The following is a 15,119-nucleotide window of genomic DNA, read 5'->3' on the forward strand; positions in this document are numbered from 1 at the left end:
AAGTTATCAACTTTACCAAATTTTCATTACTAATGATTACTATAATGTCCAATTTCTAATGTACACTCTTTAACCCTTATCCTTGAGTGGCCTCTTGGCCTTGATAATGTGGTCATGCCTATGTAAAAAAACAAAAAAAAAACAAAAAAAAAAACACATTCCAACCTGTTTGGTCTACGATATTAAATCTCTTTACCTAATCGTAAATTGAAGAGTTGCCCTTTATGAAATCGTCAGAGGTATCCAAAAGAACTTTGTAAAAGTGACAAAATATTGAAAGGCATATCCATATAATACTAAAACTCTGATAAGCTTGCTTATTTGGTTTCTTTTTCTAAAAGTTTATATGTCTTATTATGGAGTGGGAGGAAGGGCGAATGAGATGAGAGGTGGTAGGAGGAGAGGAATAGATAGAGTAGTGTGTGTGTGTGTGTGTGTGTGTCGGCACTAACCCTATTCGGGTTTAACTGACTTCCTACAAAGAAGGAAGTTTCATGGGAGTATAAAATTCACAAACAGTCCCCAGTCACATGTATACTCCTGTTAGGGAAGATGACGACGTTAGGTTTTTGCAACTCTTGCAAGGAAGTGTCGACGTCCTCTTACATACAGCGCCTGGAATTCCCAAATTGGTCACCCATTTTAGTAATGACCAGGCTCAACGTTGCTTAACTTCGGTGATCTGATGGGAACCGGTGTGTCAACATGATTCTGCTGTATAATAGTAGTATATAGAGTTGTGGTAACAGTAACATAAGAAAAGGAATGTATTAGAATGATATAAGTAAATAAATGACATAAATAAAGAAGAAAAGAGGGGATAGTAACAGCTTAAGAGAAGAAGTGTAAGAGTGTGGCGTAAATAATAAAAAAAGAAAAGCAAAATCAGAATAGTAACAGGAACATATATTTCGTGGTGACAAAGGTATGAAATATAATATCTATTTATCCTTATAATAGAATGAGGGCACTAAATGTATACACTAATTTACAAAGTATCAACAATGACCAAATGGGTCACGGATGATCTATTTTTTTTTAAATAAAATTGTGCTTATTTATTTATTATCTGGCCTCTGAAGATATGTTATGACAAATGTCTTGATTCACCTACAAAGTAGACAAGAAGAAGAAGAAGAAGAAGAAGAAGAAGAAGAAGAAGAAGAACGATTAAAAATTATTTCAGTCACACTTAAATCAAAGGACTGAAGGTAGAACATGCCTCTACTAGACAACTCATTTTCTTATGTGTTCTTTTTGCGTATAATGTCTTTTTCACACGTTATCCGATCTTCTGTCTCTGAAATTTTTGTTGTTGAATTTATTTGAAAAATATCTCCTTTGTGATGCCTATTGTAAAATATTGAACAGCATTTTACCAAAATAGACAGATTTTTTTTTAATGGAAATCGCTCGAGACAAGGCATGAAACCATTTGATATAACAAGCTAACAAGAACGGAAGATAATTATCACAAAGACAGGAGATTCCTATTGATCTTAGTCTTGAAAAACAACAAGGCTATAAGTAGGCAGAAAACAGTCAGCAGGAAGGGAGTTCCACAAGTTTGCAGGTCTTGGAAAGAAGCTACTGGAATAGGAAGCTGTATTACAATGATGTATCAAAACAACAAATTGACGGAAACCTCTAAGCCAATGAGTTAAACGAGCTGGAGGAAAAAAGGAACCATGGAATAGAATTCTGAAGAACACATGTCATAATAGTATTTATAAAAAAAGACTGAGACTAGCAACATTACATCTTCTTATCAATATGTTGCAACAAGTCATAAAAAAAAACTGGTGAGCCAGAATCAAATATTGATTTTGGTGAAAGAAAGCAATCGATGACAAATTTGAGACAGAGACTGGCTTTACTTTATTTATTAATTAATTTTTTTTTTTTTAATTTGTAACCTGATGAAAGGCTTCTAGTTGTTTTATACTAACAAGTCAACAAGAGCCTAAAAAAGACCAAGAAATTGATCACTTGTCTTTATTTCTGGGATGGCATTTTGGAAGGAATGAAGGAAAGAAACAGACATTAGTAAATAATAAGTCTTTGTGGCAGTGAAGAGTTTTACGTCGGACTTGAATTTTTGTATCCCAACTTTGTAAGTTTATTTACTTGTCATAGCAAACACTGAAGTGATAGAGAAAAAAGACTATATATTTACCAATCTCTTATTGTCTTTATTCTGAATTTGAACATTGGTTAATTATTTTGCACTTAGACGTACAACTCCACCTCTCCCACCTGATACAATAACATTCCAGGCTAGTATAATGAGTCTGTCATTCTCATTAGACAAAGATAAGATTTCTTAACATTGCATTTTTTTCACTCTTGAGGCTATGATACTATATAAATACTACAGGATCCTGTGGAAATTCCACGGTGATTTTTTTTTTTACTCCAATCTATATAATTTACTGTTAATAGCAATATTCCTTTTTTAGATAAGAAATTTATGTCAGGGTCAATACTACAAAAGCATGACTCTTTCTTCTTCCGCCCATAAAAATAATAAAAGATTGTAAAAATAATTGATTTTTAGCCGGAGTACAGACTTACATACACATAGACAACTCCCTTTTATATTATAAACATTTCTTTTTTTACTGTTTTTTTTTTCACCCAAAACAAGGCACAGTGCCACTAAGTCATAAGGGCTACTGTTTGGGACCAGATTTGCAGGGATACTATGTAGGGAGTTGGGCAGTGAGATATCTGTTCACATTACATTTGAACTTCTGTATGTCAGTACACCCAGGGAAGCAGAGACCTGGGAGGGAATTCCAAAGTCTAGCAGTTTGAGAGAAGTTATTTAAATAGAAGCTTTTACAGCATCTAGGGATCTCTATGGTGTAGGGGTGGGATTTTGCTTCTTGTTTGATTTGCTGAGGGTATTTACATAGAGGAGGTACTAATGCTTTAAGCTCGTCTGAGCACTTACCATTAAAGTATTTGTAAAACAGGCACAGGGATGCTACATTTTGGCGATGAGACAGAGGTTGGAGTTTGGCCAGCAGTGTGGAACTTATTAGGTGAACTTTTTTGAACCCTATCTTGGAGTGAGAGTTTCGTGACACATGCACAAACCCAAATGTGAGCAACAATATTCCATACCTGGGCAAATAGTGGCTTTGTAGAGATACAGGATACTCTCAGGTGTGAATAACCTTCTAGCATGGTAGAGAGAGCCCACTTTCCTTGCAGCAATCTTGGTAATTATATCGATGTACTTGTTTCAGTTCATGTTGTTTGTGAGCTTGAGGGAAGTACTTTCTGGTAGTGTATCATTAGCCAAGGAAGTATTATGTTTTCTTTAAACCAGTTATTTAAAAATATATACAATGAGATTTAATACATAAACTATAGTGAAAATAAGATTTGATGTATAATTTTGTGTTTGCATCGGGGGTTCTTGAGGCATGTAATTTATTTTTAGAGTTACACAAGCGTAAAAAGTTCGAAAAACACTTATCTAAAAAGTGTCTAAAGCAATTAAAAGAGTTTTAAAATCTGAAATTTGCATTACATAAATACATCTTCACCCATAAAAATGGATACGTGGGAATCGTTTATATGAAACAGATTCATTTTCTTTTTTCAATACATATTTAGAATTATTATGAATCTGTCTACAGTTAGTTATATGAAAAGTATATTTATTTATTAGTTAAAAGTACAATGTTGAACATTTGTACGTGTATAATGTATAATGTGTATTTGTATGTGTACAATGTATAAAGAGGTATATATATATATATATATATATATATATATATATATATATATATATATATATATATATATATATATATGTATATATATATATAATGGCATAATCATATTGGCACACCGGTTTTTGCTAGATCATCGAAGTTGTACCAGATGGGTGACCGATTTAGGAATTTCAGGCGTTGTATGTAGGGTGACGTTGGCATCTTGCAAGAGTTGCAAAAACTAAACGTTGTCATCTCCCCTAACGCAACTGGGGACTGCTTGTGAATTTCATACTCCCACGGAACTTCTTCCTTTGGAGGAAGCTGATTAAATCCGCATAGGGTTAGTGCCGCAGTTTCATTTTTTTTCATGACATAAAGAGGTGACTACATTTACACACATAAAACTATATTTGAATGATATCTTGAAACGTCTCTATGTAAACATTAGCATACCTAATGGTCAGTGAGTAGTGGCGGTTGTATCTGATATTTAAAGGGGGTGAAAAAATCATAGATTAATGGAGAAAAAAATCGGTGATATCAAAAGGTTCAGTGATTTTGAAAGAAGAATTCTGTAATTGCTTCAAGTTTACTCCCCTCCATAATATTTAAGAGCCATCAACTCCATTTATATCATAAGATAAAAATCAAAATTGTCTGTCTAGCCATTTTCTTTTCCTATCCAATGCCAACCCAAATCTCATATTATTTATAAATCACTGTATCTTGAGGATTATTTATAGTGATAGAAAATGTTGAGATCTACGTGCTTTCCATTGTGACTTTTAATTTTGATCTAAATAATGGATCTTGACTTTAGGAACAAGCAAGACTAAGGGAGATAATTATTACTGTTAAAATGTCTTTCCATCCAAATTTTACGTTTTTCCCCTTCAAATATAAGTCTAAAACTTAATACTAATTTTTTTAATGGAAATCGCTCCAGACAAGGCATGAAGCCACTTGATAAGGAGTTAAAACAAAAAATAAAAAATACAAAACTAACCAACAATAAGTATTAGTTGGATAGATTCTGAGTCAGAAAATAGTGGTCCTTCTTCCCTTGTCAGAAACATCGCTTGTGGAATGTGAGGACTAAAGGATAAAATAAGGAAGTGAGAATTACAAAGGTGTCAAAAGTAAATCCATTATAAATTATTGTTCTTGCAAGCCGGTAGTAATCAAGACAAACACAGTGGTGTACCTATTTACTATGCCTCCCCACGGGACAGAGTTAGACACTAAGGTCGTTTTTTAACGTGGAGAAAAGGTACAAAAATAAAAATTGTCTCAGTCGTGAAGGATTTCTCCTCCACCGAAAGAGAACAAGAAATAGAAGTTCAGCACCTGAAGAACAGATACTACACTTTAATCTTGTCCCGAAGGCCAAGCTATTAACAAAAAGTGTATTAGTAAAAGTATGTTACAGAAGTACACGTCATGATTCTGTGGCCATAATTGCCACAAATCACTACACTGATGCTTAGATGTAACTAGGTCTCTGGGTAAGTCCATTATTCTTGAAATAGATGGATCAACTTACCCTATAACAATCACCACATCGTAAAGATTGTTTATAACATTAAAACTAATATGCTCTTCTTTGTGGCAAAAATCGATTTTTATTCTAAACACGGGACTTGACATTAGGAACAGCTGTGTAAGGGATATACTTCTATCTTTTAAACTTTACGTAATACACTTTCTTTTTTTTATTGATATAGCAACTATTTGATTTTTCAGGTTTTGCTTCTCTATCAATAGTTGTACAAACATGGTCGGAAATCTGTGGAAAACATGGTTCGAAATAATTGTAGTGCCATGTTTCCCATGGGAAGCAACTCTGCACTTATCTCCAGTGGGTTTTCCTGAAACCACAATCTCATAGATGAAGATTTGGCTAATAGTATGTTTCTGTGAGCTAATTAGCATCAAACAAAAACCCACTTTATCTTAAAACAAAAAAAATAACATAAAGTAATAAGTTCAAACCAGATGCCCTATAGCAAGTAATTCGCCCCTTCCCTCCTTTGAGACTAGCTTTAATAAATATCTGAGGGCTGAGAACTAAACTCGGTGATGCAGAATCCTTTCTCTTAGTAAACTTTCAGATACGAGGGGCATTCAATGAATAATGCCCCTGATCAACTTCTCATAGCAGTAGAGTAACGAAACTTGACACAGTTATTAGTCTTTCTCTATATAGTAACCACTCAGAATTATGCATTTTCCCCATCGTTTAATGCAACTCTGTAAAACCGTTTTTGTAGAACATCATCCCAAGTTGGTCCTCCAATGACGATGTGACTTCAGAAATCAAGGATGCATCATTTGAGAAATGCTTGTCATTCAAAAACAACTTAATTGTTAGGAAGAGGTGAGTCAACAGGCACAAGGTCAAGGGAGAATGGGGTAGGATTTTATAACCACACTATGCTTCTGATCTGAAGCATTAGGCTACTGTAAATGTGGTACCTTTTGCTAGGAAATCTGTCATCGTTCTTTCGTGTTGGTCCGAGAAGACTGTGAGCATAACTTTACCTTCTTTGCAGGTGGTGAGTTCAAGTGCTTCTACTGCATTGACTGGATCTTTGGATCATAGTAATGGACGTATGTTTCATCCTGTGTAATCAGTCTTTTGAAAAACTTTGACTCATCTTCTTGGCACATCTCCAAATTCATCCTTGAGCACTTGATGCATTATTGCTTTAGAAAAGGTGTCAGAAAACTCAACAGGTTCCATTTCACACCTTAGTTCAAACACCTACAAATCAAAAATCACAATTAGTTCAGAGCTGTAATTTGCCACATAACCCATCAGAATATAAGTGTTGCAATATTTTTTTTTTTTTATATAAATGAGTCTATGATTAAAGAAAATTTGATAGACACTAGTGAGAGGAACCTGAATTGCTCCATAAAAATATTGCCTCTTTCCTACACATAATTTTTCATGCCCACACTAGAAAGATCTTTTCTTTGTTTTTTGCCTATAAAATTTTAAAGTCCAAAATTTATACAAACCATCTATCCATTGGCAACTCTTCTAGAATTAAACATGGCTTTCAATTAAAAAATAAGTAATTACATAATACAAAATTTCAGCTAGATCAGGGAATTAGAAGTGGGTCCGAGGCATTACTTATTGAAGGCCCCTTGTATCTTAGCACTAATTAAAACTCGCCTACACTCCCCAGTCTCTTAATTGCTTTGACTGCATACCCCCCCCCACTTTGCCATAAGTATTCTGATGAACATATGCATGGACTTCGAACCTATATTCAAAGCATCCTCCCCTTGACTAGAGAACATATTCTGGAAACAACTGATCAGAACAATATGTGATTTAGATTAATTAACCTTATAACAGATCATTAGTTACTTATATTTCATCTACTGTACTCCTTCGACCCAGAACTATATCCTACTCGACTATGTCTCTAGTAGTATAGCTCTAGCACTCTCTTTAGATCCAAGCGCTCAAATATAAGGGTCATTCCAAAACTAACGCATCCTATTTTTTTTAACTGAATAAAAATTTGGAGAGCTATGAAAACAAGAGTGGTATCATTAAAACGAGTGACCTTTTGTGCTAGAGAATTTATTTTCCTACATAGTCACCACCATTCTCAATCCACTTTTGGCAGCGATGGTATGGTGGTTAAGAAGTTCAAGAGAAGCAATATTTACATCTTTTAAAATGTGATCACCAGAGATAGTGCTTATAATGGGAGGAATGTGTTACTGAACAAAAAATTTGATGGGAACGGGTTAGGGCATAATTTTTTATTAGATTAATGTATAGTCAGGTTTCTAATGTATTTTTGTGGGAACTTTTTGGAGATTTGCAAACCTATACATTTTTGGAAAGGTTTTTGTCTCAGGAATCAGAAAATCAATGTTTGCATTTGCCCAGATGTATATAGCGGCCATATTGGATTTACAAAATGGCCACCGTAAGATGTACGTTTTGTAATATCTCGGTTTCTAAATAAACTGGAACACTGATTTTTAACTGCTAAACCTACATTTTCAGGGCCAAGGAAACCAATGGTGGTGGTTATAAAATTTTCCCAGGTGTGTATATGGCAGCCATATTGAAATTTACAACATAGCTGCTGTAAAATGTACGTTTTGTAATATCTTCGCCATATACGCATCTGAACAAATGCAAACATTGATTTTCTGATTCCTGAGAAAAAACCTTTCCAAAAATGTATAGGTTTGCAAATCTCCAAAAAGTTCCCACAAAAGTGAAAATTGTGCCATTAGGAACCTGACTAGTATGAACCAACGCTATCACCTGTCAATCTTATTCGTTAAAGGATAATAATTATAGCTGTCGGTACAGGAAGAAAGGAACGCTAAGATATATTCTTCCAGACTGAGCTGGCAAGAGAAAGATATACATGACGTCACAATCAGATGCTTGGAATAATTAAAAAATAAATAAATCAAAAGATAAAGCAATTTTGGTACTGATACAGAATAAGGAACCTGCTATATCGGAATTTTCTAGGCAGTTTACATAAAATGCTGAAAAATGTCGAGTCACTGAGCCAATGAAATGACAGTAGCCAACGTCATTTAAGAAAACATTAACTTACTATCATTTGTTTATTATAAGAAAACTAAATATCTTGATGTGAATACAAAAATAAAATCATAAAAATGAAAAAAAATCACATAAAAAAATCTAAAAATTATTTTTGTTTGTTATTAGTTGTTGGTTATTCAAAGAAAATATTTATTCATGAAACTTACCTTACAATGAATAATTTTTTTTTCTTGATTTTAATTTTAATTTTCTTAAAGTTTCGTAAAAATTGTCCAATAATTATTAATTGTATTTTCTTAGTCACAACAAAAAGAATATTGTTTTTATTTTTTTCAATTTATATTTCATTGAATTATCCTAATGATGACAGAAATAATACCTTTTTCATTGAAAAAAAATTAGCCAAGCATTTGCATTAAAAAAAATCACAAAAGTTTTGTTTGGCACCTTCTAGCGTTTCATGTAAACTTCCTGAAAAATTACTTATTTTGCGTAAGTACTGTAATTATTATGATGAAGAAGTACATAAGATTAAACAAACAAACAAAATGAATTTCCACAATGTTGGCATAAAAAGTCATCTGAGTAATCATCTAACGACCATAAAAAGTTAAGACATTTGGCCTTCGGGACAAGATCAAAGTGTAGTATCTGTTCCGACAGATACTGCAAGCTATGACTAGCTATGACTAGCAAAGACCAGATGTGGGGGCAACCCCACATGCCTGACCATTAACCAGCTCCCATTTCCCACCTCTCGGGAGCTGGTCCCCTTTTTCCCTTCCCCCTCCCTTCACTCCTCACATTAAAAATCGGCCTTGTGCCTAATTTGCTCGGTGGGGGAGCAAATAAATACCATCTGTTCTTCAGATGCTGCACTTCTATTTCTTGTTCTCTTTCGGTGGAGGAGAAATCCTTCACAACTGAGACAATTTTTATTTTTGTACCTTTTCTCCACGTTAAAAAACGACCCTGGTGTCTAACTCTGTCCTGTGGGGAGGCATAGTAAATAGGTACTCTCCCTAATTGACCTCTTTCTCTCTTTGATGGAATGGTCATTACTGACCAGCTGTGGTACTCTTCATGAATCGTCGCCATTGACTCTGGTTCTGTGCCATTCTGAGCAACTTAGCCATGCTAATGCCCGTGATGTCCTTCACATTGTCTGGCATTCTTGTTTTTGGTCTTCCATGTCCTCTTTTGCCAGAGGTTGTACCAAAGAGCAGATCTTTTGTTAGGCCGTCTGTTCTGGCCACATGTCCCAAAAATCGCAATGTCCTGTCATTGATGTTGTCCTGCAGTCTTTGACATGGTTCAATCTTCTCCAGAACCCATTCGTTTGTGCGTTTGTTTACCCAGCTTACACAAAGAAGTTTACAATAACACCACAGTTCAAAAGCAGCAATTTTCCTCTTGTTGACTTTCTTCAAGACCCAACATTCTGCTCCATATGTTGCTATTGAGAATACAAAGCTTGCAGAATTCGCTTCTACCAACTGGCAACTCTTCTGAAATCAAACATTGCTTTCAATTCAAAAATAAGTCATTTCACATACATACTAATTGACCAGTTAACTATTTTATCATGTAGTTTTCTAGTGATCCTTTAGTCTTATTGGATTCCAAGACAAGAATTCATTTAGTCTGGTAGAATATCCAACTTAATGAGGTTACTGTCATAATGTAAGTTATTCCCCCTAGATGCATCATCATGAAATAAAGATAAATATAGATACTTCCAGATACTTCCGCCCCTTCGACTTCCGGAAAGAATAATAAAAAGGATATAGCCACTATGGCTGTGTTCACATCGTATCCTGACTTGTTCTTCTTACTAAACTATTTACTATCATTGAACACTATCATTGCAGTTAATAGAAGCAACGTCTTGGAGAAAGGTGCACCATTCCTCGTATAAGCATGTGTACGATAACCATACTGGAGGAATCTTATTTAGGCTCCAAACACTATGTTATTTTGAATATTTGGTTAATGTTTACTTGTATGGGAAAGTATCAGTGCTTCCTTGCTTCTTGTAATGTGTTTGAATGTATTCATGTGTGCATGTGCTCGATAATGTTGATATATCTATGTTGGTATATTTTGTGTGTGTATGTGTATGTTTAGCTCATACCCTCTTATTAACACATACTATGCCTGCCACCCATTACACTGTTGAATTTTATTTAGTAAAATACATATATTTTTTCACTTTACCAGTTGCTAATATTACGAATGTACATTGAAGTAATAATCTTTTACACTTTCTAACATTAACACATATAATTTATTTTGTTTTAAACAGTTCATAACTAATTATTTAGATGGACTAGAAACTGAAGTGTAGATCTGGAAAGACTTTTTATATTTCTGTTGGTATCACTTGGATAATGACAGATATTGTGCGGTGTAAAAAAAAGAAAGAAGGAATAATGCTGGAATTAACAGTAACTTGGAAAGAAAACTTTGCTGTTGCAGAAAATAGGAAAGACATAGGAAAGACATCAGATATGAAGAGTTGGTACAAGAGTGTTAAGATAATGGATGGAAGGTGGAATTCCATCACTTAGGCATTCGGAAATTCTATATTCTCAATTATTAAATTCTTTCTCTCTGATAGGTTCATAAGAGTAGTGTTTTTTTTTTTTTTTTTTTTTTTTACATAGGCATCACCACATTATCAAGGCCCAGAGGCCACTCAAGGATAAGGGTTAAAGAGTGTACAGTAGCAATTGGACAATATAGTAATCATTAGTAATGAAAATTTGGTAAATTTGATAACTTATATGGAACGGCTCATCAAGAACTTATTTACTTTAGACTTGAACACAACCATATTGTAGTCAGCCGGAAAGCAGGAAAACGGAAGACAATTCCACAGGCGTGCAGTTCTAAGAAAGAAGCTTTGTTTATGGAATCTACGTTTAGGTTTAGGCACAGATAAAGAGTGGGGGAAATTATTGATAGTGTTTACAGCTAGACGAGTGTTTCTTGTGAAAGTTTGGCGAGGGGGGACCATAGATTGAAGCTCAGTCGAACACTTTCCATGAAAATAACGATACATCAGAGACAAACTCGCAACATCTCTTCTGTGAGATAGAGGTTGCAGCGAAGAGAAAAGGACATCTCCTACGAGGCTACGAAGTCTATTTTGAACTCTATCAAGGCAGGACAAGTCCTTTCTAGCAGCTCCTGCCCAGATGTGGCAACAGTATTCCATCTTTGGACGTACCTGGCTCTTATATAGATAGAGAATAGCATCAGCAGTGAGATATTTACCGGATCGATAGAAAGATCCCACCATTTTTCCAGCGGCCTTGGCAACAGATTTGATGTACGTGTTCCATTTAATTGATGGTTGATGGGCAGAAATCAGAAGCTCATAGTATTTATGCTGGAGTCCCTCAGTGGTCTAACCTGTGTCCAACTCTCTTCCTGATCTACATTAATGATCTCCCAAATCACATTCTTAGATTATTTGTAGACATTTATGCAGATGACACTACCATCACTTCAAAGGCCGTAAATAACCAAGATCTCTTTGATTCTCTCTCCTTTGATCTTGAGCATGTGCTGCAATGGGGAAAAGAGTGGCTGGTTAATTTTAATGCATCTAAAACCAAGCTTCTATCTTTCCATCATCAACGCTCTGACCCCGTCTGGCATCATTTCCAACTATACGAAATCATCTCAGGTTCATTAATAATGGCTGGGATAGAGCAAAAGCTTTTGTTCAGGACCCTGTTTGTTATTTGCCAAAACTCATGGGAACCAAGCCGCTGCTCAGCCACTTTGATCTTGAGGGACTGAGCATACAACTCTCTTGCGTTCTGTATTACTATTTTATGCTATCAAGTGTCATTGAAATCCTCAAACAAATTGAGTTTTTTTTCAGTTACTAGTAATGTAGAATGTTAACACAAAAAAATGCATAAATAATACAGCAGCCGATTTGTTAGGAAAGATCTTTGATAACGCTGATCACAGTTGGAAGTGATCTGGCATTCAGCTGGTGTTAATTCTTGATGTGAATACAGTTGTTGTGTCTAGCCACACTGATAGATCAAACAGCAAAACAGATGTTTGTGGATGAGTATATATATATACAAGAATAAAAAAGCATTGGAAATGCAAAAGGATATAGGGATGGTATGCCAAAAAGTATACAAACAAGATAGCTATGAATGGCTAGGCACATGGAAATAGAATTGCATCCAAAGTATAGCTCTATAGCTTTTCTCCAATCTTCATTCCGTGCCATCATTACAGTTGTAAAAAGCTATAGGGCTATACTTTGGATGCAATTCTATTTCCATGTGCCTAGCCATTCATAGCTATCTTGTTTGTATACTTTTTGGCATACCATCCCTATATCCTTTTGCATTTCCAATGCTTTTTTATTCTTGTTAATTAGTATTTTTACTTACAGTCTTATTTTTAACCTTACATTCATGATAGTATTGTCTTTTTTAGGAGGCGGCTCATTGCCGCCTCCATTAGTAGCAGGTCTTTGGGTTTTGGGCCTTAGGAGTTGCCTCTTGGTCCTCCATCGGTTCTATATTACATAGAGAGTGCTACCGCCTCTCTGATAAAACAGTTAGAGTATTATAAAGTTCTAAAATGTTCATACCTTCACTATTAAATTTTTCTTGACTTTCTTGCAGTTTCTTTTGCGGTTAATTTAACTTATTTCCTTTGGCGTTTGGTGAGTTCTTAGAAGAACTGGTCTGATCTACTTTTCTTAGCGAGCGAAGAGATTCAGCTGCATTTAACAATGGTTGCTATAGTGTATTTTTGCGCATGCGTGAGAATTTCAAGTTTCCTCCTTATTTTTCAATAGTTTGACAGTAATCATGTGTCTTTCTGCCAAGAGCGACAGACGTCAGTGTTAGCCGTGATCGTCTAGAGGTTAGGATCCCACGTTGTGGCCGTGCTAACTTAGGTTCGAATCCTGGTCACAGCATTGACATTTTGTACATATTTTACAGTCCAAAATCTGAAGAATTATTTGTTTTTATAACATTGTTTTTTGACATCGTACTTGCTGATAGGTTACTCTTATAACAATTTTGATCAACTGAGATAAAGATTTTGTGGTTTCATTAACGCTGGTGGGTTACTGTTTAAAGAAAAAACCTTAACGTTCACCTCAAATATTCAGCGTCCAAGAAATATAGGCCACTGGCAAACTGGAACGTCTGTGAGCATCCGGTGTATTATTTGGAGCTGTCCCTTTTGAGAGAAGTTCCGTGTTCGAAGTGGTCTGTCTACATTGGGTATATAGTGTTTAAAACCTGTTATTACACGTAATCTTATTTAATTATGGAGTTAGCTAAAAAGCGATGGGTCACTGCACTTCTCCATGTAAAGAGCAGTCGATTGATGCTTGAACGGTTGTCAGAGACCGTTCGTACACCGAGATACATCGTCTCAAAAGAAAGAAGAAAGAAGAAGAAAGAAGAAAGAAGAACAATTGGCCATTTTTGTACCCTTTTTTTTTTTTGCTCTCTTTTGACATTTTAACCGACGTTCTGACACTCGCTGGATTCGTAAGACACTTCTCTGTAAGAATATGTGCTCTTTGAAACTTATAAGTTGATTTTAGTTGAGATTTGGATAGTTTTGTTTTGCAGGCGTATATAGGCGTGTACGGGCCATCCCTATATAGAGAGTGCTACCGCCTCTCTGATATATATATATATATATATATATATATATATATATATATATATATATATATATATAAAAGTAATGAAAACAAAAGGATATAGTGTTTATCTGATATACGCAATGGTAAACTTCAATCTAATATAAATAACAGTATTTATATATAGATAATTTAATCCTAACCTAGTAAAAAAGCTCAATACGCAATAGAGAGTAAAGCTTATTATAAGAGAAAGAAAATTAAAACTGTAAGTTGAACTTTACAATTAAAATTTATTGTTCGACTGAATACTCCAAAACACAATTTACAGAGTCCTTATTCCGGGGAGTTTCAAAGAATGCTATTCTTACTTATTCTTCTCATCAGTGGACAGAAAGAAATCAATGACGACTTTGTGAATTGTTTATTGGAGTATTCAGTTAGAAAATTAAAAGTGTAAACAATCAAAATTTATTGTTCGACTGAATGCTCCAAAAAACAATTTTCAAAGTCCATCTTAAATTGTTTTTGGAGTATTTAGTCGACCAATAAATTTTGATTGCAAAGTTCAACTTACAGTTTTAATTTTCTTTCTCATATATATATATATATATATATATATATATATATATATATATATATATATATATATATATATATATATATATATATGTATTAGGTGCTTTCAACGCGCCACAAATTTAATCCCCCTATATGTAACACGATGTAACTGTAATTTAATTTAATATTATCATCCCACCTTTTTTACCATTTAAAAGAAGAAGCTTCAAATTAACTGCTATTATTTTGAAAAAAATTTTGACAGTATTCGAAAATAACGAAAATGGGAGACTAAAATCGTGTGTACATTATTGACGCTTTAAAACAACGTTCCTTGCTATGTAGTGATGATTTTGAAGCCGTAAGCATACCCATGTTTAAAAAATTTAGTAAAAATGAAATAATAGTCATATTTTCCTGAAATTTTCGATACTTATTCATTTTTAAAATTACTTACATATTAAAAGTAGGTTTCGTTAAATATGTGAGAGGAAATATATTTTTAGGTATTCTACCCTTCCTATATTTCATGCTACGAAAGCTAAACAAAATAAATTTAGGCCCATAAGAGTTTAAATTATTTTTTAAAAATCGTTATATATATATATATATATATATATAT

At 34.2% G+C, this 15,119-nt stretch overlaps 1 pseudogene; it reads right to left on the minus strand.

Annotated features, from left to right (window-relative positions):
- Positions 1-603: 603 nt before the first annotated feature.
- Positions 604-722, minus strand: LOC145263872 (5S ribosomal RNA; annotated as a pseudogene).
- Between the last annotated feature and the right edge of the window lie 14,397 nt (positions 723-15,119).

The sequence above is a fragment of the Euprymna scolopes genome, chromosome 3 (assembly GCF_053919585.1).
Source record: "Euprymna scolopes isolate OS-2025 chromosome 3, ASM5391958v1, whole genome shotgun sequence".
NCBI classification, from domain to species: Eukaryota; Metazoa; Mollusca; class Cephalopoda; order Sepiida; family Sepiolidae; genus Euprymna; species Euprymna scolopes.